At 44.3% G+C, this 20425-nt stretch overlaps 3 non-coding genes across 3 annotated transcripts; all 3 read right to left on the bottom strand.

The window, feature by feature from the left end:
• Positions 1–3122: 3122 nt before the first annotated feature.
• On the bottom strand, positions 3123–3197 carry TRNAK-UUU (transfer RNA lysine (anticodon UUU)). Its single transcript has one exon. It is a non-coding gene; the product is annotated as a tRNA-Lys (tRNA).
• A 405-nt stretch (positions 3198–3602) lies between these two features.
• On the bottom strand, positions 3603–3675 carry TRNAR-CCU (transfer RNA arginine (anticodon CCU)). The gene has a single exon. It is a non-coding gene; the product is annotated as a tRNA-Arg (tRNA).
• Positions 3676–3823: 148 nt separating this feature from the next.
• Positions 3824–3896, bottom strand: TRNAK-UUU (transfer RNA lysine (anticodon UUU)). The gene has a single exon. It is a non-coding gene; the product is annotated as a tRNA-Lys (tRNA).
• Between the last annotated feature and the right edge of the window lie 16529 nt (positions 3897–20425).

Raw genomic sequence — 20425 nt, 5'->3', positions numbered from 1 at the left:
TTACCACCAGTGCGTCTGGTGGCGATTCAGAGGCAGGCCTTCTATGTAGCTGCTCCTGAGCTGTGGAATGCACTCCCAGCAGAAATCTGCAATTTGAATTCATTACTGGCCTTCAGGAGAGCCCTTAAAACCTATCTTTTGGCCTGGCCTTCCAGGCCAAATTTTAAATAGTTGTAATTGGTTTTAATGTTGTAACCTGTTTTTCAGGTTTTTTAAATTGTGATTGTTTAATTACTGTTTTATGATGTTTTAATTGTTAATTGTTTTATACTGTTTTATAATTTTTGTTTTAATTGTTAATTGATTTTAACTGCTTTTGTTTTTAATTGTAAACTGCCCTGAGCCATTTTGCAAGGGCGATATAAAAATAGAACAAACAAACAAACAAACAAACAAATAAGGGCTTTCCCCCATCTATATTTTTAAATAATTGTATTCACTTTATGAAACACTTAAGTGAAATATTAGTTCATCATATGGAGGGCTAAAGACTACTTAGGCATAACATTTATTCCAGCTTTCACTTGGAAACACAAGAAGATTGAATGCAGTGTCTCTTCTCATTGTTTCCTCTGTTTTGCAATTCTAGGGTAAGATAAATTGAGAGAGAGGGAGAGGGAAAGAAAAGAGAAACAGAGGATATAGATCTCAAGGGGTATCTGTTTGAACGTAAAATGTTGCCTGGGTTGTTGCAAGCTTGCCAACAGAATATAAATAAGAAACAAAACAAAACAAAAAACCCCCAAAAAACCCACCCCAACACCTATCCATTTATAAAGAATAACTGACATAATGGCATTGTTAATATTCATGGTACCCAAAACCCACAGGTGGGTTGGTCAAAGGTTGTGTCACTATTAAGGAATAGTATTGTTGTATGCCTAAATTATTTAATCCTAAATGTCCTCACTAATAAAAACTATGCTAAATGTGAATTTAGGTCACCTTCTATTACCTATTAACATTATTAATTTTAATCTGTCACATATTTGTAGAAATTTAAGGACAAGAGTTGCTCTGGTTTTCATGAATGCTCCTTCAGTCACTGTTCTTTGCAAGATCAGCTGTTGCCCTGCACAGAAGGGATGTGAATGTGACTCAGAAATGCCCTCAACTTGACGTTAGAAGACATAATCGGTTCAGGAACTATTAAAAGGTAAAAAGTAAAGTGTGCTGTCAAGTCAATTTCAACTTCTGGCGCCCACATTGCCTATTAGGAAATGAATTAAAAAGGAGCTTCACTATTCAGGAAAACGAGAGTGTGAAAGGAAGCCAGAGTGCATAATTTGGGACAGAAATGGAGGTATGGGAAACCAGAGAGTTCAGATTTCATCAGACTTAATCTGGAGACTTCTGTACATTTCCAAGACAACCAAATCCAGTCTTCCATATATGAACATGTCGCCAACAACACACATGGATAAGTCAAGAAGAGGAAAATATGAAAAAAATGAGAAATGGGTGGCACTTCCACGAGGCCAGGCCAGGCCTCAGGGAGCAGGCCTCAGGCAGCAGATTATTTGGGCACTAGTAAAATAGCAGGATGGCCTTCTGCCCCCACTTTTAAAAGAGGTGGGGGGAGGGTGTATGCATGGGGGTGGTATTTGTTGTCCTGCCTCAGGTACACAGAGATCTCAAGCTGCCACTGGTGAGAAACCTTGTGTAAAGCAATGGATTAATAGGCATGTAGTACTAGAAGCTGACCCTAAATGGCAAATCATATAGTTGAAAGATAGAGACTGAGGTAGTAATGGTTGGCAGAGTGCAGTATCTGACCCACATTGGAGGGACAAAGGTGAGGTTATTAATAGCAGCCATTGCTCACTGCAGGTGAACTCCAGCAGGTAAACTCCTTCAGCTTCCAGCCAGAGGGGAAAGGACAGCATTTCTGTACCTAGAAGTGAGTCACACACAGGTTTAGACAATTAGTAACTACAACAAATGTAGCAATATGGGAAACCATGGAAAGGACCAGTGACAGGCATAGTGGAAAGAGAGTATCACAGGACACAAAGGAAATACTGATGCATCCAAAGAGAGAGGGGTAAAAGATACCCTTTGGGATGGCCTGGCTGAGATTGGCACACATGTCAATAGAGCACACATGTCAATAAATCGACTCAATCTGGGGGGGGGGCAACTACCCGCTTGCCTCCCCTCTGGACACCCATGGTCCTGCCCCCACCTGCAGCACACTCAGTGGATGTCTTGACAAAGGCCAGAAAGGCCACACTCCCTTCCAATTCCATCCTCTCTCCTGCTCAGGGACAGCACTGCCGTCTCATGTCTCACTCCTCCTAGTTGAAAGAAAGCAACTTCCTCCACCTCTGCAGTGCTAGGAGTAAGGAGTAAGGCAGGGCAAGAAGCCCCAGCCAGCATTTCAGTTGAACACCAGCTGGGGAGGAGAGGGGCACACCTTGTGCTCCCAGCTGGCAAGTGTTTTGTTTACTGGCTGGGTGCAGGAGAAGGCAGGGGGGTGCCCTGTGTGAGGGTGAAGGGGTGCCTCCCCCCAGAACTTGGCAGCAGAGGGATGCTTGTTCCCCCATGTTCCATTGTCCCCACACCTCTGGGCTCAAACCTTGGACCAGCAGGCTCAGAGCTGGAAATTTGACCAACTGAGCTGTTCAGAAACCTGGAATGTTCTCCTCCCCACTCACCTCACACTCAAGGGATGTCCTAACTCAGGCCTGAAATGCTCCCATCCCCTTCAATCCCCTCCCTTGCTCTGAGAAGGTGTGTCCACATCCTCTTGCTAATATGAAAGTGGCAAGGCAGGAGAGAGGACAACTGGACATGGATCTGAACAATTTGCTGTCAGAGTAAAAGTCTGATGCTCTCATGATTGAGATGTCCTGGCCTTGCAGAAGACTCTCCAGTCCTTTTTGATATGGCCCAGTGGGGAACGTCCATGAATAGCAAAATAACAAACTGTTTCCCCACAGAGGGGCTGGAATCCAGAACCATCAGAGCTTGATACTGTACCAACTGAGCAACCCAGGTGTTGGAAATGTCCTGTTCTTGCCCTGCTTATGCTCAAGGGATGCCTTGATTCAGACCACTCTCCTCTCCTCTCCCCTGGCCTACTCACTCCTCTAAGAGTAAAGTGGCAAGAGAAGAGAAAGCGTCCCTGGGCAGGTATTTGAACCCTGGACCCTCAGATTAAAAGTCTGATGCTCTACCAACTGAGCTCTCCAGGCCCTGCAAAAGGCACTTCAAGCCTTTGTGATGGCCTGATGGGTAATGGTGCACATATCCACAGGCAGCAAAACAAGGAGCTGTTTCCCTGTAGAACTGAGTTGTCTACATATGAGAATAGCTGATGAAAATATTTATATTCCAACACGTTTTGATAATATCTATTTCAAGGAATATTTTCACTTGACTGACTGAGGGAGATGTGTTCTTGCCAAAGCCCTAGATCAGTCTGCTTAGGATTTTGGCAAGAACACATCTCTCTCAAGCAGTCAAGTGAAGATATTTCTTGAAAAATATACTATCAAGACATGTTGGAATAAATACTTTCTCCAGCTGCTCTTTTACTGTTGTTGAAGCCATCCTAGCCAACATTGTCCCTGTATTCCATTGTCCTAGCTTCTCACATATGCCCAGAGAGGGGCTCGAACCCTGGAGCATTAGGTTAGGAGCATAATGCTTTACCAACTGAGCTACCTGGGCTTTGGAGAGATTTTGCCCATGTCTTCATGCTTGAAAGATGCCTCGACTCAGACCAGACCAGAAGGACCACTTTTCTCTCTCCTCATCTTCTCGGGGAAGTCTTGGCCCTACTCCTCCTAAGAAAAAAGCAGGAAGGCAAAAGAAAGGGCACCTGACCAGGGACTTGAACCCTGGACCCTCAGATTAAAAGTCTGATGCTCTACCAACTGAGCTATCCAGGTTCTGTGAAAAGGTCTCCTGACTGTCGTTACAATGTGGTGGGAAATGGTGCACATGTCCATGGAGAGCAAAAGAAAGAGCTGTTTCGTCACATAGGAGGTCAAACACTGCATCATCAGGTTAAGAGCCGTATTGTCTACCAGCTAAGGTCGCTGGACAGCAAAAGACACTTGCCCCGCCTGTCTTGCAGCTGAGAACTTGCCCTGGCTCAGCTCAGAAGAACCTACATCCTCTCCATTCCCACATTCAGGGAACACACTCCTCCTGCTAAGAGGAAAGCAGGCAGGCAAGAGAAAAGGCTCATGGGCAGGGACTTGAACCTGGGCCCTCAGATTAGAAGTTTGATGCTCTACCGACTGCACTATCCAGGCTCAGCAGAAAGCTCTCTAGGGCACACTCCCCACACATAAGTCAGAATCCTTGACCATTAGGTTAAGAGCCTGATTGTTTAGCAATGGAGGTATCTTGACATTGTAAAGCCCATGCCCCACTATTCAATCAATCAATCTTATCTATCTATCTATCTATCTATCTATCTATCTATCTATCTATCTATTTGATTTATATATCACCCTTCCAAAAATGGCTCAGGGCGGTTGCATGCCTCACACTCGAAGGATATCCTGACTCAGACCAGGTGGAGCTCCATTCTCTCCAATTGCCCACTCAGGGAAGGCATGGCCAACTCACTCCTGCAAGAAGCAAGGTAAGAAAAAGGGTGTCTCAACTTGGACAGACATGTCAGGTGAAACCTCTGATGCTCCAGGCCATGGGATATCTAGGCCTTGCATAAGACTCTCTTTATGAGGGTTCAGAGGGGAATGGTGCTCATGCCCACAGAAAGCAAAAGGAGCCTCTTCATTGCCAGCTGCTGCTTGTGCCTTTAAGCCAGCAGCAGTGGCAGCTCCCTCTGTCTCTTACTGCCACTGACGCCCATCCTTCCATGCATCAGGAGTGGAAAGGTACAGGTAGCAGCTGGCGATGGAGAGTGCAGCCTCACCACACTTCCTTTCTTTGGCTTTGCTGTGCAAACAACAAGAGGAGGCTGCAGTCGCCCTGGAGAGGAAAAGGCTGGTGTCTGGGATTGGCAGGTGAGGATGGGCTGAGGCCAGCAAGAGTAGGGGCAGCACCAGCACTGGCTCCCTCCTGGGAGTGGCATCAGCGACTCGGTCAAAGACACATGATGTTATGTATATACATACATACCTGGTTCCCATATAAGGGCAGGGGATGTGGAAAGGACAGTGGGTGAGCAGATCAGACAGTCATGTTGGAAGAACTCCAACAGAGTTCTCCAACAACAGGAGGGAATTTTGTCAGAATTCTAAGTGTGAGAGCTCCATCCTGTCATTGAGGAACTCATTCCAATAATGCCTGACATGGGGCATATCAGGTCCGACCTTATATAAGATTCAGATTTCTGCATTCAAATTCATATTCTAATCCAGAGGTGGCTGGTGCTGCGGGGACTGGGGGTTTACTTGAGCTGCATGGGCTGGTCATTCACTGGGGACCCCAACTTGGTGAATGATCAACCCATGCAGCTCAAGTTAAAGATGGAACATGGCAAGGAGAGAGTCAGGGTAGGTGGCAGGTAGCCAGCCAGATGGGGCAGGGAGAGAGAAAGAGAGATGCAACCATGGCCTATTCTGTGCCCGCCCAGCAGTACCAGCCACCCCTGTTATAATCAGAATGTTTTAAATAGAAAGGGAAGGGATTATATTTTTCTTCTTTTTAATTCAATGCTTGATTATTTCTATTTCGGAATAGTGCAATAGCATCCCTTTAAAATAAAACAAAATAAATACAACGAACAGATGCTCTGCATGCATTGAAGTTGCCAAGTTGAGCACTGCAGGGAAAGGAGACCTGTTCTTTGCACAGATGCTGCCCCCACCGCTTCCTGTGTCACTTCTTTTCTTATTCCAGTCTTGCATGTTATATAAAAGCAACTCTGCCCCACTCTCACTCTGTCTGTTTCTAATTAGGGATGTGCATGAAACGGATTTCATGCTTGGTGAAGCATTGCCCAAAACTTGATCAGCTCCATCACTCAGCCTGCCACCGGCTCTTGCAGGTTCTGCAGAATGCATTGCTCAGCACAGCTGCAGGGCTTGGTGGGCTCCTTCCGTCCCCCTGGAAAGGTGCCAAGGTAGCCCTCTGTGAACCACCAGGTGGAATTCTGGGGCAGAACTATCAGCTCATTTGGCGCTGCCAGGGACACCATGCTGCCAATCCAGAAAGAGGCAGTGATGTGACTGCTAGTGGTGGACTGCGCATTTGCAGTAGGTGTTCCAGTACCTTCCTGCTGCTTGCATGCCAGCCTCCTCTCCTACTTTCCTGATTATTGAATAATCAGGGGGGGCCCTCCACGTGGGCAGCTGGTCACCTGGGGTGACCGCTTTACTCTTCATCCTTGTGTCACATAGGCAGGACAAAACATGCACTGCTAAGTCACCCAAGGGTGCCCTGAGCCAATCCACCATTCCAGTCCTCAGCTGACCTTCCAAGGCGATCGCTTCTTCAGTGGTCGGCATGGACTGGAGCTCACCCATCATCTTCTTGAAGAGTAGAGCAGAGAGCAGATCCCGCCTCAGCATTGCTGTCTTGGCACACAAAGAACGACTTGAGGGCCAAGACAACCTCAGGAATTAACACCCAGTCCTGGTTGGATAGGTCACACACTTGCTAGCCACACCTCCTTGTCAAGCCACGGATGGCCAGTTCTTGCTCCTGCAGGTGCTGGAGGAAGAGAAAGTTGGAGTTCCACCAGGTCAGAACATCCTGAGATATCAAGTGTTCAGCTAAGCCCAGCTCAGACTACCTCTCCTTGAGCATTCACCTACCCTCTTTGCTCCAGTGGAAGTAAGCTGCTATCCTGTAGCACCTGTCCACAAGAGCAGCCATGGCAGCAGCAGGCTATTTCTCAGTGCCTTCAGAGAGAATGTCTTGCCTGGCTGCAGTCCCAGAAAGGCCAAGCACATCCTGCACAACCAGGTTCAGAGTGTGCTCCACACAACGGATTAACACAAACTGAAGCTGTTCAGCTGCCTTTACTATGTTCCGAGCATTGTGTGTCACCATGAACCCTCGCTGAAAGTTTGGCTCCCCAGACAGCCATCCTTCCACCTGAATATCCATAGCCACCAACAGCTCCTCTGCCATGTGGTTAGTGGCCAGCACCTCCACATGCAGCAGAGCCCACTGTGCTTTGCTGCATGGGGGTGGCGTCTGGCTAAGCCACCACCAGCAGAAATCCCCTTGCTCTCCTGCTCCCATCAGTGCATCAGATAGGAAAGAAGCATGCAGCCTACTTCTGCTGATCCACAGATCATCAATGAATTGCATGCTTATGTCAGCCACTGTTGTGTGCAGCAGCCCTGATATGGCCTCCCTGCACACCCGGTACAGGGAGGGCATCACCGAACCGTTGAAGGTGGTGCATGAGGGGATTTTATAGTCAGGGGCAAGTAGACAGAGAAGATGGTGAAAGCTGGCATTCTCCACCACCTGGAATGGCTGGTCATCTAAAGTGATCATCTTGGTAATGGCCCGGGTGATGAGATGAGGCTCTGGGCAACCAGAATGCTTGCCCACCAACTGCCACCCACTGTTCAGGCAACTTCCTCTGCTTTGGAGCAGGAGAAGGTACCTTGCTGCTATCTGAGGACACACCAGGCTAATTGCTGCCAGCAGGAGCAGGGACCCCTGGATAATGCAGCATCCCCAACACTGAGAGATGCTTACCCTGTTGACCCATGCCTGCAGTGGATGCAGACAGCATGCGTTGGACCACCATGGCAGAGCTCAAAGTAGTCCCACACCATACTGCCATTGGAGCTGGCCCAGCCCCATTGTTGTGTTCATTGTACTAGGGTGCTTATTCCTTCTTGGGGCCACCACCACCACCACCCTTAGTCTGGGGGCTGAGAAGGTCCAAGAAGCCAAATGTCTTCCTCTTGCTCCTCCTCAGCCTCGGACCAGGATGTCATTGCCAAAGGGGATTGAGAGAATGGTGAGACTGAACTGGCTGAGCTAGCAGCTGGCACAATCACCTCCTCCTCCACAGGAAGAGCTTCTTCCCTGACAGGGGTAGGGCAGGTGGGTGCCAGCAGATGGGCACCCACCCACCTTTAACGGTAAATGAATCCTGTGCTTACCTCCACAGCTGCTGCACCTGAACGCTGTTCAGAGAAGTGGCGTGCCACCCAGCAGCCCCTGCAGTGGAAAATCGCTGCCGCCACTCACCTTGCTTACATGGACCTGAGCCCCCGCCAGTGGCCAGGTGAGTGGCAGCAGAAATCCTCTGCCACGGGGGCTGCTGGACAGCACGCCGCTTCTCTGAACAGTATTCAGGTGCGGCAGCTGCGGAGGTAAGCACAGAATTCATTTACCCTTAAAGGTGCCTCCCACCACCCTCGCCCCCAGGAGCGTGTTCACGGGCCGCCACTGGCTTGCGGTTGTAAAAGAAAAGAAAAACAGCACAACACCCCAATTATTAAAGCCACTAGGGACTGGCTATAAGCAAGAAGAAGAATAATCTTGAAGAAGACATTCAAAGCAACACCCAGTTAAAGCCACTGGGGCTGCTGGTACAATTTTTAAAAAATTAGAAAAGAAATGAAAAGCAGTTGTTGGCACTGCAAATTAAAAAGGAAAAACAACAACAGAGAAACAGATAAGCCCAGCAAGCACTCTGTGTCTCTCTCCACTGACAGGCCCCCAGGCCACCTGCTTCTTCTGCTGCAGTCTCTCAGTTCCAATCCTCTGGTGGACTATCCTCAAGAGACAGACACACTAAGGTCTCTTTGCTTCCCTGAGTCCCCTTATATACATTTTGAACTCCCTCTTTTTGGCTCCCCCTCCCACCGCCTCCTCCCAGCCAATGGGGGCACAGTTGCCCATGACAATACTTGATTTGTATGATAACAAGCCAACCCAGAAGCAAGGAGGTTGGAAGCCAATCAGAAGCCAGTACCAGAAAACCAATCAGCAAGGGAAAAACAGCCCTCCAAACTGGTGCTCGAAATAATTGAAACGTTTAAATCGAAACTGAGTTCTGTTTCAAGCTTGAAACATGCCCTTTGTTTTAAGGGTGTTCTGTTTCAAACACAAAATACTTGAAATGGCCCATTTCAAGTTGAAATGTTTCAAGTTCAAAAAGGTTTTACACATCCCTATTCTTAATTTAAAGTTGGGGAAAGGGAATAAAAATCTTTATATTCTCTCTAATCACAGTAATGTTGTCGGGTTTTTTTGTGAATAAGGGATTATGTTTGCAATGCTGTAGAGGTCTGGAAAACAGAAGTGCATTCATTTAAAAAATAAATGGGAAAATGAGGGAGAGGAGGGAACAAATAAAAAATGGAGAAGCAGCACTGTTCACTTCTTATTTTATACCCACCAAGGTGCTTTCCAGATTACATGCTAACAACAGTGTCACTACTGTCCACTAAGTGTGCTTCCATACTGCCTGTGTTTTTGACATCGCAGTCCCTGCGCTGTCCGCAAGATGTCGTTCACATTTCTGATGCCTTCTTTTGGACTCTATGCTTCTGTTGTAGTCCGTCAACGTTTCATGTGCATCTCAAATGAATAGCTGTATTTTCCTGTTGTAGGAGGGTTGTGCAAGCTGTTTCCATTTTCAAAACCATCCTGCCAAGCCGAAGCATTTAACTGCTGAACAGACTGTAATCTGGAAAGCACCCTAGTGTGGATGAAACAAAGTGAAATATAATATACATCATGAGTGGAATAAAGCACTACATTTATTCACTCTGGTATGGAAGATCAGTTCCCATTCGGCATGTGCTTCAATGTGGAAATTCACAGAAGGAAATGGAAACATGCTCTCCATCTGGAAAGACCCATTCTCTGTTTTCCCTCTTTAGCATATCACAAACAATGGGTCCAGCTTTGGGACTAGTTGCTTATTTATTATGGACAAGCTAGCAAAACAACCCCAGAAAGTTCAAATGTTAAAGATCTGTGGGTGGTAACAGTAAAGAAGGAGATTTGGAATTCCTGCACTGGTGCTTTCATAAATAGGTCTCTGTGCTTCCCTTTTTATTATTCTATGGCTATTGTTGGGAAGAAATGAAAAACAGCACAGCGTAAAAACACATTACATATACGTGATAGGTTATCACTAGATTCTTCCTACTCATCCAGTCTGCTCTTGTGTTATGCCTGATAACTGATTTTTTTTTTTTTAAGCAAAGCATCTGACTGGCAAGCAAAGCAGAGCATTCTTGTACTGTTCCAGTTCCTTAAAATGTTCTCCCACTTTTCTTATAATCAAAGTGCTTTCAGATGGAGTTTTTTGTTTATAGGCATATTGGAAGCTGCCTTAGAGTGAGTCCATTGGTCCATCTAGCTCAGTACTGTCTACTGTCTACACAGACTGGCAGCTGCTCTCCAAGGTCTCAGGCAGGAGTCTTTTCCAGCCCTATATGGAGATGCTGCCAGGGATTGTACCGGGGACTTTTTGTATGCAAAGATTTTTAAAGAGAATGCCTTCTTTGTTATGAACCCTGCAGTCTACTAAGATCATCTGGGGAGGTTCGCTTACAGTTGCTACCGGCTCATCAAAGGGGTGACTCAGGACCAGGCCTTCTCTATGGCTGCTCCAGAACTTTGGAATGTGCTCCCTGTCAAAATATGAGATTCTTCATCTCTGGCTGCTTTTAAAAAGACTCTTAAGGCACACCTGTTCTCTCAGGTTTTTAGTTTAAAAAACTGTTTTAATTGTTTTTATCTTGTAATATTGTTTATTTATTTGTTTGTTTGTTTATTGTTTTTATGTTGTATTTATTTATTTATTATTTATTTATTATTAAAACTTGTATACCGCCCTTCCAAAAGGCTCAGGGCGGTTTACATTAAAACACCATTAAAATCAATTAATAATTAAACAAACATTATAAAACATAAAACAATGATTAACAATTAAAAACATCATAACATCATCATTTAAAACTATGTACATCTCCTAGAGATGTATATATTAGGCAGTCTACAAATGTGATAGAGAAAGAGAGAGAGAGAGAGAGAGAGAGAGAGAGAGAGATGCTGCTAGCAATGTGCACAAAACTGGCTTGCCCAGTTTGGTTCAAATTGGAATCGGTTTCGAATTGGACTGGGCATGTTTGGTTTTGCCCTGAAAGGGGCCCTGGTTCAGCTCGAATTTGAACTGGTTTGAGTGTGGTTCAGCGATGCTGGGTGCCATTATATTTTGTAAAAAACTTTGACTCATCACCATCAAGGGTTTTGGTGACTCGGGTTTCAGTAGCCTCGGGGATGCTGCTGCAGCTGCGGGGAGTGTCTCCTGCAGCTCCCCCTCCCTCACTGGCCTCTCCCCAAGCCTCCACAGGCTGGTTCGGCCCTGTTTGCAGGTGCAGTGGCCATTTTGGGGGCGCTGCGCATGTGTGCAGGCCATTTGCATGACTGGGCCCAGTTCAGTTCAAGGCTGAGCCCTCAAACTGAACTGTTTTGAGCTCTTACTGGCTCGAGATTGAGCTGGTTCGTAGATCCCTATGCCCTGCCACTGAGCTACGGTCCCATCCCCTGAAGTGTTAGGAGCACCGATGAAGCCTGTGTAAAATCCACCAGTAACTCATTCAGTCTTGCGCAGCTTGCTAGTACTGATTTCTAACGCAATAAGCAGGGAGAGATCCAGCATGGAGAGATCACACATTCCCCTTCAGTAATCAGTAGCTCTTCCCTGGATGCCTCTCCCTGCACTTTCTGCCGAGTGCTACAGTCCTCAATTAGTCCAGCAGAAAGCTTCCTTATTTAGAGCCAACATAGTTCTGTACAAGCCCCTGCAGCAATTCTCCCTCAAAGGCCAAATGGATTCCTCTGCCTCTTCCCTGTCTCCATTGTCATGGCAATGAACTCCCTTTCCCATTCCATATGAAACTCTGGAGTGGCAGGAAAAGGGTTATGAAGAAACGTTGATACACCAGATAATTTGCTTTTGTTCCAGGATATGTTTTATTAAGCTGTACATATATTTGGTCCTGGTGTGATTATCTAAAGAACAGAGTGTGTGTGTGTGTGTGTGTGTGTGTGTGTGTGTGTGTGTGTGTGTTGGGGAGGCTGATCTGGATCAAGACTATCATGTGGGAAAAGAAGGCTTTATCCCTTTCCCCTTTCAATAGTCCTGATTCAGTTCAGGGCAAGCAGCAGACTCGGTTGCTGATTTGGATTGGAATTAGGGCAGGATAAAGGATTGAAATCTCCCTCTCCACAAACCAGGGACTTAACCTGAACCCACCCTCCTCCACGGCTGCCATTTAGAGAATAAAACACAAGTATTCCAGGACCAAGAACATGTCTGACTTCACATTAACGTGATTGTGAGCTGACGCTTTGCATGGTGCTTATGGCAGATCCTATCTGCTGCTGCTTCAGCAAAGGGAGGTGCTCATAAAATGAGGCTGTGGCTTGATGATTTTCTTGGAAGCTCATCATTTCCTTGCTTAGAAGTCTCGCTTAGCCAGCCTTATCTCTAGGTACCTTGTTGGTGGATTTTATATAAAAATAAGAACAGAGATGCAGAAAATTAATTCATCACAGAGTCCAGCTTTATTTCCCATAGTGTGTGCTGTCAGCAGATACTTTGTGAAATAATTCCCCTGTAATGCCTTGCCATCCATCCATTATCCCATATACATAATTCATACACATTAGCCTAACCTCATCCAGTTGACTTTATTCTGGCTATTTTCTGTTATGGGGTAAAATCCTTCCTGCTGATAGGAGTTTTCTCCCTGAGGTGTATTTTCAGCTAAAGCCCCTGCTAAACTGGGCAAAGACCATGCAGCCAATGGAAATAAAGCAAAAGAAGGACAATAACTGAGCTCTTGGGCTAGGTTAAGATTTCCCAAGCCTTTGAATGCAAAGAAAAACATGATTGCCCTGTTCTTTTTTGTCAGCCATTTCTAAGATTAACAAGGCACATGGCATCATAAAAAATGCAGTGGAAATGAAGTGCCTGCAGAAAATAAGACTCAAAATATTCTACACAACAGAGCAGGTGCTTTTCACAAATTCTTTTTAAATTGGAGTTTAAAGAGAGGAAACCTTTTATTGTTATATTATTATTATCATCACGGTTGCATTTCTCTCTAGATTTGCAGGAGAAGTGAGATAACGATTACCACTAAAGCAGTATAGTTTCCCCAAGCACCATTTAGGACAAAACTGCACATTATGTTAAATGTGTCATTAATGATAGGCTCTCACTTCTCCAGACAGCTGTCTGACTGGGGTCAGCATGTGCTCCTGTTAGGACAGTGTGATGGTCTCTTTCTGTGTCTTATTTACTGCATGGCTGTGAAATCATGAGATTTATGATATTGCTCTCAGAAATTCTGCATTTGAGCATGTCCCGCAATCCATGTCCCATGATCTACACTAGGCTCATTCACATGAGCATGAACTGGGTAGGAGAAGCATCCCACACCATAAAAACTGGTGCATTTCTTTTGAATAGCCACCTAATTGCACAGCAGGGAAATAACTTGCCTAGGGAGCCAGAGTTTGCCAGTTCAAATCCCTGCTGGTATGTTTCCTGGACTATGGGAAACACCTATATCAGGCAGCAGCAATATAGGAGGATGCTGAAAGGCATAATCTCATACTACATGGGAAATGGCAATGGTACACCCCTCCTGTATTCCACCAAAGAAAACCACAGGGCTTTGTGGTCACCAGGGGTTGACATTGACTCGACGGCACAACTTTACGTATCATTTAATGTTGTCATTACCATAACCTCATGAGAAACATGAATGCAATGTGATGTAATTTATGGATTGGAGCCTTGCACACAACAGTTTCCTGATATAGATTATAACTAATCTAACTACTGGGTTATACACCAGAGGCAACCACAACATGACAATCACTGTCAGCACCTCCTACCTTGTTTTTCCCTCGCAGACAGTAAAAAATTGGGACAGGGAGCCAAGATGATGATGATTCATTCATTCATTCATTCATTCATTCATCAAATTTGTCAGTTTTGTACACTGCCCCAAACTTTCATCTCTGGGCGGTTAACAATAACATTGCTTGGTTAACAATAACCTTAACAGCTTCAATACTCTTTTCTCCCACTAGCTTTGCTAGAATTTCTGCCTGGCTTAAATTTATTGACCTTTAAAAACTTTTGTCTAAGACTCTTGGGCTTTTATTTGGATGTCTTTTTGCTCTTATCTGTAGTGTGGATTCCACTATTTGGTGAGTAAGATGGATGGATGCTACCCATGTGGGAGGAGGCATTTTGACCATTAATTTCTGGAGCTTCCTGAAATCAGGATTAACCTAGATTGGAGAGGATGAGAAATAAAAAAATAGCAAAGATCTTTGACGGACACAGGATTCCCTCAAAGCAGTGATGCAGTGAAAAATAGATCAGCTTTTGTAACATAAGGAGTCTGTGAGTATATTAAATTATTTCCCCACTGCAAATAGATATGGAGTGCTGGAGCTGGAGAGACTCTCTATTATAGGGGCGATGCCTGTTATCACTGGGATGGGAGAGAGCTTAGGAGTGAGGAGTTGCCATCAAAAATGGATGAAACTGATGCTATGAACCCCACTCCTATGGCTGGAGACTATGGGATGCCCCATGCTCTTGAGACCCCTTCAGATTTCCTGGCAAAGTATGCTCTTCTCACCGCCCAGACAGTAATAAATTTACTAGAGATGTTGAACATTCTTGGCCAAAAGATGGATCAGTTAAAAGAGATACATATGTGCAAAAATCTATAAATAATACATCAGCCTTGTCAGGGCACCAGAGATCTTCATGTGTAATGATGAGATAAAATGTGGCCCAAGTATAAATAAGACATATAATGAACAAATCTGGTGCTGCAGAGATCACACATTAAGAGGGCTGATAACGCTTGTGCTATGCGGACTTTACAAACTACTACACCAATTATGCTACAAATAGCTATGAATTATATAAATAGAGAACACTGGAATAGCAAGCGAGCAGTGATCCACTCACTGAGCCAGCTACTACGTTGCCAATATTACCATTTTGACCTGTCCACACTGGAACGGCTTTCGGGTTTGGCATCATAGAAAAGAGTGCTGCTCATATTTAAGCAACCACCTAAATGTGATCCCACTTATGCTATTCATAACAAAAGCTCTCCTGGCTGGCTTTCAAATAGTCCGTATGTTTAGTGATATTCAGTTACAGTGACTGCTACCTCAAAGGTTTAATCAAGCAGTGTCTAGTGCTGCCTAAGTCTCCCCCATCAGATAAGCAAAAGACAACATTGGCTGCAACACCTGCAATTGCCAACCAAAGGCCAATTAACCAAGCTCACCTGAAAACATTGTGTGACTCACCAGAGAAAAATAGGCCAATATTCCCCGACTCTCAGTTGGCAGATGAACAAATTGTTTTAGCAACATAGATGAAAGGACTTGAGCACTCCTAGCATCCCTACGTTAGGCTGCTGAGCCTCTGATGGCATATCTCCCCCCTGCTAACTTGGCAAAGAGGCACCTTTGAACGTGGTGATTCTCTTTATTTAGCAGGGGGAGAGTAACTGGCCCTATCCCTCCCCAGCACAGTACCTCCAGTGACTGTTGCTGGTGTCTATCTTGTGCTTCTTTTTAGATTGTGAGCCCTTTGGGGACAGAGATCCATCTTATTTATTTATTATATCTCTGTGTAAACCACCCTGAGCCATTTTTGGAAGGGTGATATAGAAATCAAATAATAATAATAATAATAATAATTATTATTATTATTAATAAAAGAATCCACAGGAAACTCTTAAGTCAGGACAGCTTAAAAAGGCTGATGGTGTTTCTGAGTCATTTTTCTGACTCCATTCTGCTTAGGAATGTCCAAGATTCAGAGATAAAGAATGGGAGTGAGGAAATAATGACTGGAGAAGTACATCTGGCATCCCCCCCTCAAAGGCCTTGGTGAGACAGAGGAAACAGAAGTGGACATCCCCTGATTGATCCAAGTGAACAACTTCAATTGGATTTTGATAAGGATATTGAAATTCTAAAATTTCCTGTGGCTGTTTCTAACAGATTGACCCAGAATAAGTCTGATTCTCATTTAAAATATGGTCCTGGCTCACCAATATCAGTGCAAGATTTGCAACGGGCAACAGACTATCTATTAAATTCATCATTGGTTCAGGAATTTCCGTCTGAATACCCCATGAGATTAGAGCAGCTGGAGGCTCACTCTGGCAGCAAGATCAATGGCATCAATACGCTCATGGATAATAATTTGGAGGCCATGCCTAGGTGAACTTCCACATCTGGGACTGCTGATTGGCATAACCAGCACAATGTTACTGTGTTGCTGTGGAACATTGCCGGTTGGAATTCTAAGAGAGGTGATGCTACCTTTATTGATTAGATTTCAAAATTTGATATTCTTCTGTTACAAGAGAATTGGTCATCAGAAGATATGGAACTGAATGGTTCTGTCTCTTGTGTGCTAAATGCTGTACCTGGACTAAAGAAAGGGGAAGCAAAAGGGGGTCTTGAATTGTTTATTTCTACCAGGTTGTGGGCTGAAAGCTTGATTCTTATTTGCATCTTGCAGCTGCCTCGGTTATTCAGTTTGATTGCTCCTGCAGCCTGTTGATTATTAATGTTTATTCCCTTCCCCCCAAAGACTGTGTTCTTGTACTAAGGAGTTTTGGACAGGGTTTATATTATCAAACTCCTAGCTGCCTCCCCTGAACCCCCCGTTATCATTGGTGGAGATTTTAATGCCAGGTTGGGCTTCAATGATGCCACCCTGTATGCAGCCTACCGAAGCTGTCCTCCTGAGATAGACTGTCCTGTTCTCTTGCGGACACACCAGTCCAAAGGTAATGTAAGTAACTTTGCTGGTTTTTGTCTAGCCTCAACAATGTATGGATTGGACTTCTTTATATTAACTGGAGCAGCTGAAGATGCTGCCAGGGAGGAGTTTACCCACTGGCGAGGGGAGTGAGCAAGCGTTATTGACTTGTTATTGTGTCACAAAATTCACTTAACCTGGTTGACCAATTAAGGGTAGATTGTCACTTGCATAATGACCCCTTACTTGCGATGATCTCTTTAAAATCATTTCTACAAAACCTATATATGGAGGAGAGGTTTCAGCCAAAAATTTTGGCTGATAATAGGTCTATCAGACTTAAATGGTCCCCACAGGTGGATGAGATTATTGGAGATCTTCTCAGTTCAGAGAAATTTCTTCAACTCCATGCCTCTATATTGACAGTTGATTCACCCAACAGAGTTATTGAACAGTTTCAAACTACCACCCACATGGTACAGGAGATCCTCATCCATAACAATCTGCATTTGATTCAATCTCTAGGGATCAGCTCTGGAGGAAGCTTGAGGCTTCCTCCATTGATCAGAGGCTACTATTATTTATTTGTATGCTTCATGAGAACACCACATTAAGGATAAGATGTAACCCACAAGGCCAGCTGTCTAATGCTGTAATGGTGTGTGTGTGTGTGTGTGTGTGTGTGTGTGTGTGTGTGAGAGAGAGAGAGAGAGAGAGAGAGAGAGAGAGAGAGAGAGAATGTGTAGCAGGTGTGCATCACTTTCCCCCTTTTGTTTACTTTCCATATAAATTCCCTGGTAAATTGCCTTGATAATCCTGATATCTCCATCCTTCTAAATTAGTCCATATCAATTTTGTTATATGCTGATGATGCAACTATTCTCTCATGCACGCCCATAGGGATGAGGAGAGCCCTATGGGCCTTGGCCCACTATTGCAAAGAAGAACTTTTGTGGAATAATTTCCACAAGACCAAGATATTGGTTTTTGCCAACAGGCTGACTAAACATGAATGGCAGATTAGTAGGAATCCAATAGAGCAGGTGATGAGCTACAAATATTTGGGGGCTGTCTTCTGTGACACTGGTTCCTGGAAGGCCCAGATCGAGCAAGTAACAGTTAACGCCCAAAGGAGCACCCTTGATATCCTCAATTTTTTTTTCATTCTAGAGGGGCTCATTTCATTCCAGCTGCCATTCAAGGTCATTCATTCCAGCTGCTATATGGTGCTCAGCTCTACACATATTGCAATTATACTCACTTGGATGTGATGCAATCTAAATTTCTACAGTTCTCAGTGGCAAGGTGTGTACCCAATGCTGTACTGTGATTAGAAGCAGGCCTGATTAAGGTCTAGGGCCTGGCTCCTTCTTTTTAATTTCTGGTTAAAATTAATATTCTTCCCAGCTGGCCAGGCATCCCTCACATTGAAAGACTGAAAGTTTACAATCTACTTGGAGGAGGCTTTTGCAGGATAAACTTGGTACATATGGGTTTTCTCCTAATTTCTTAATCTCCTTGGCATATGACAATCCTAAACAAATTTTTAAGCAACATATCCAAGATAATGAACAACAGAAGGATTTAAGTTTGACCACTGGTAGCAACAGCCCTGGTGGGTTCTCAAACTATTATCTCATTAGCCAATTATCTCATTAGTCTGACAATCTTGAACCAGTGGAGAGCATTTTCATCTGCGGTTCTTGAGGGCAGATATTGGAAAACTCCACTTATTGACCAGAAATTCCCATGTGGTATAGAGAAAATTGAAACTGTGACACATGTGCTTTTTATATTGTCCATTTTATTGGGATATTTGCATCACTTTTATTGTCCCTCTTTTACTGAATATGCCAGGTAGATCAGCTAAGTTTTATATCTCCTTTTTTCTTGCAGATCTGGGAAGACACTTTATTTTGAAGTATTATTTTTCAAATCTTATCAAAACAATCTTTTCTTTCAATTTTATTCCAGTTAGCAAAACAAACAAAAAACAACCTCTCCAGGGACATATTTATCTTGTAAGTGAGAAACCTGCACATAGATCACAAAAGAACTTTATCTCATATCAAATGCAGTCAGAGAAAGGAAAAGCCATGTCAGGGTGGCGTCTCATAGACATATGTTCCCCCCACATAATGATTTAAAAATGGTTCAGCAGAGAGAAAGTGACATTATACATAGAACTGATGATTGGCAACGATTGTTTATGAAGGCTTACATGGGATATAATCTCATACTCTCTTCACCTCATTCAAGCAACTAACAAGACATCCATGGCTTGACCCTCTACAGGAAATACAACATTGGCCTGGTTCACACAGTCCTCCAAATCTAGGTTCAATGTGGGTTACCACCATGAGTATTATAGTGTGAACCTATGTCAAGGTGGTTTATAGTAGGGATATGTGAAACGATTTGGGTACAAAACAATTTGTACCTGAATCTGGCTGATTTGTGTGATTTGTAGACAAAACAAATCAACCCTGTCCTCAATTGCCCAGTTTCGGGTACAAAACAAATGACCCTGGATTCGGACCCGAAAAATTCAGAGATTTGGACTTCCATTTTGTGGCCAAAGGGGGTTGTATGGTAGTGCCCAATGGGTGGAAGCTACCACCCAGATTTCAAATAAATTGGGCAAAGGTGTGATTTTTAAATGATTATTGAAGGTTATGTGTCTTTAAGCTTTCCCTCATAGGGAATAATGGAGATTTCAGTATCTTAGTTACAACTCCCTGGGAGCAGGATCAGGGTGGCCCAGAGCAGATTGTGGTGGGTGGTAGTGCCCAATGGATGCAAGAAAGATACTACCCAGATTTCAAATAAATTGGACAAAGGGGTGATTTTTAAAGAATTTTTGAAGTTTGTACACCTTTAAGCTTCCTCCCCCCAGGGAATAATGGGTATTTAAGTAGCCCCATAACTGCACTTGGGGGGCACCAAGATGGCCCAGAGTGAGTATTGGTGTAGTGCACATAGGGTGCCAACCATCCCCAAATCCACAAGCCCATGGGGCACTGGGTTTTGTTGTTTCTGAGGTGTTCTGAGAGTAGATTCTCTAGTAGGAAATGAAGGTAGATTCAATGACAAACATTGAGTCCACTTTCATTTGCTACCAGAGAAAATAATCTACTCTCAGAAGAAAAACTAAGAAACAACAAAACCCAGGGCTTGTTGTTTTAGGGGTGATTGGCATCCAATTTCTTTGAAATTTGTGTGGTAGCTTCCACCCATTGGGCACTACCACCCACCCCACTCTTTTGCCCCCAGGACCCCTTTTTTGCCCTGAATCTATTCAGATTCATATTTGGAAAATTCGGGTACAAATCGAATCTGGGATGATTGCGCGGGGGGGGGCAGATTTGGGCCCAAAACAAATCAGGCAGTGATTCAATTTGGGTAAAAATCGAAATGAAAAAATAGATTTGTGTACATCCATGTGTGTGTTGTGTGTGTGTGTGTGTGTGTGTGTGTGTGTGTGTGCTTACCAATCATTCTGGAGTTCAAGAAGGGCTCAGAGCCCACCTTGTCCCCTTGGAGTCTGACAATGCTCTTTCCCCCAGGCAGTTCCATTACTGGAACTGGGCAGCAAGAAAAGTGCCTAAAGCAGCAAAGCATAGCAAGGTAAAGCAGGAGATAAGGTGGGTCTTCCTCCCATCCTCTACATCATCCTTTTGGTAT

This window comes from Hemicordylus capensis, chromosome 2, assembly GCF_027244095.1.
Source record: "Hemicordylus capensis ecotype Gifberg chromosome 2, rHemCap1.1.pri, whole genome shotgun sequence".
NCBI classification, from domain to species: Eukaryota; Metazoa; Chordata; class Lepidosauria; order Squamata; family Cordylidae; genus Hemicordylus; species Hemicordylus capensis.
Note: the sequence above shows the minus strand (reverse complement) of the source record. Positions and strands in the feature narration are given on the sequence as shown.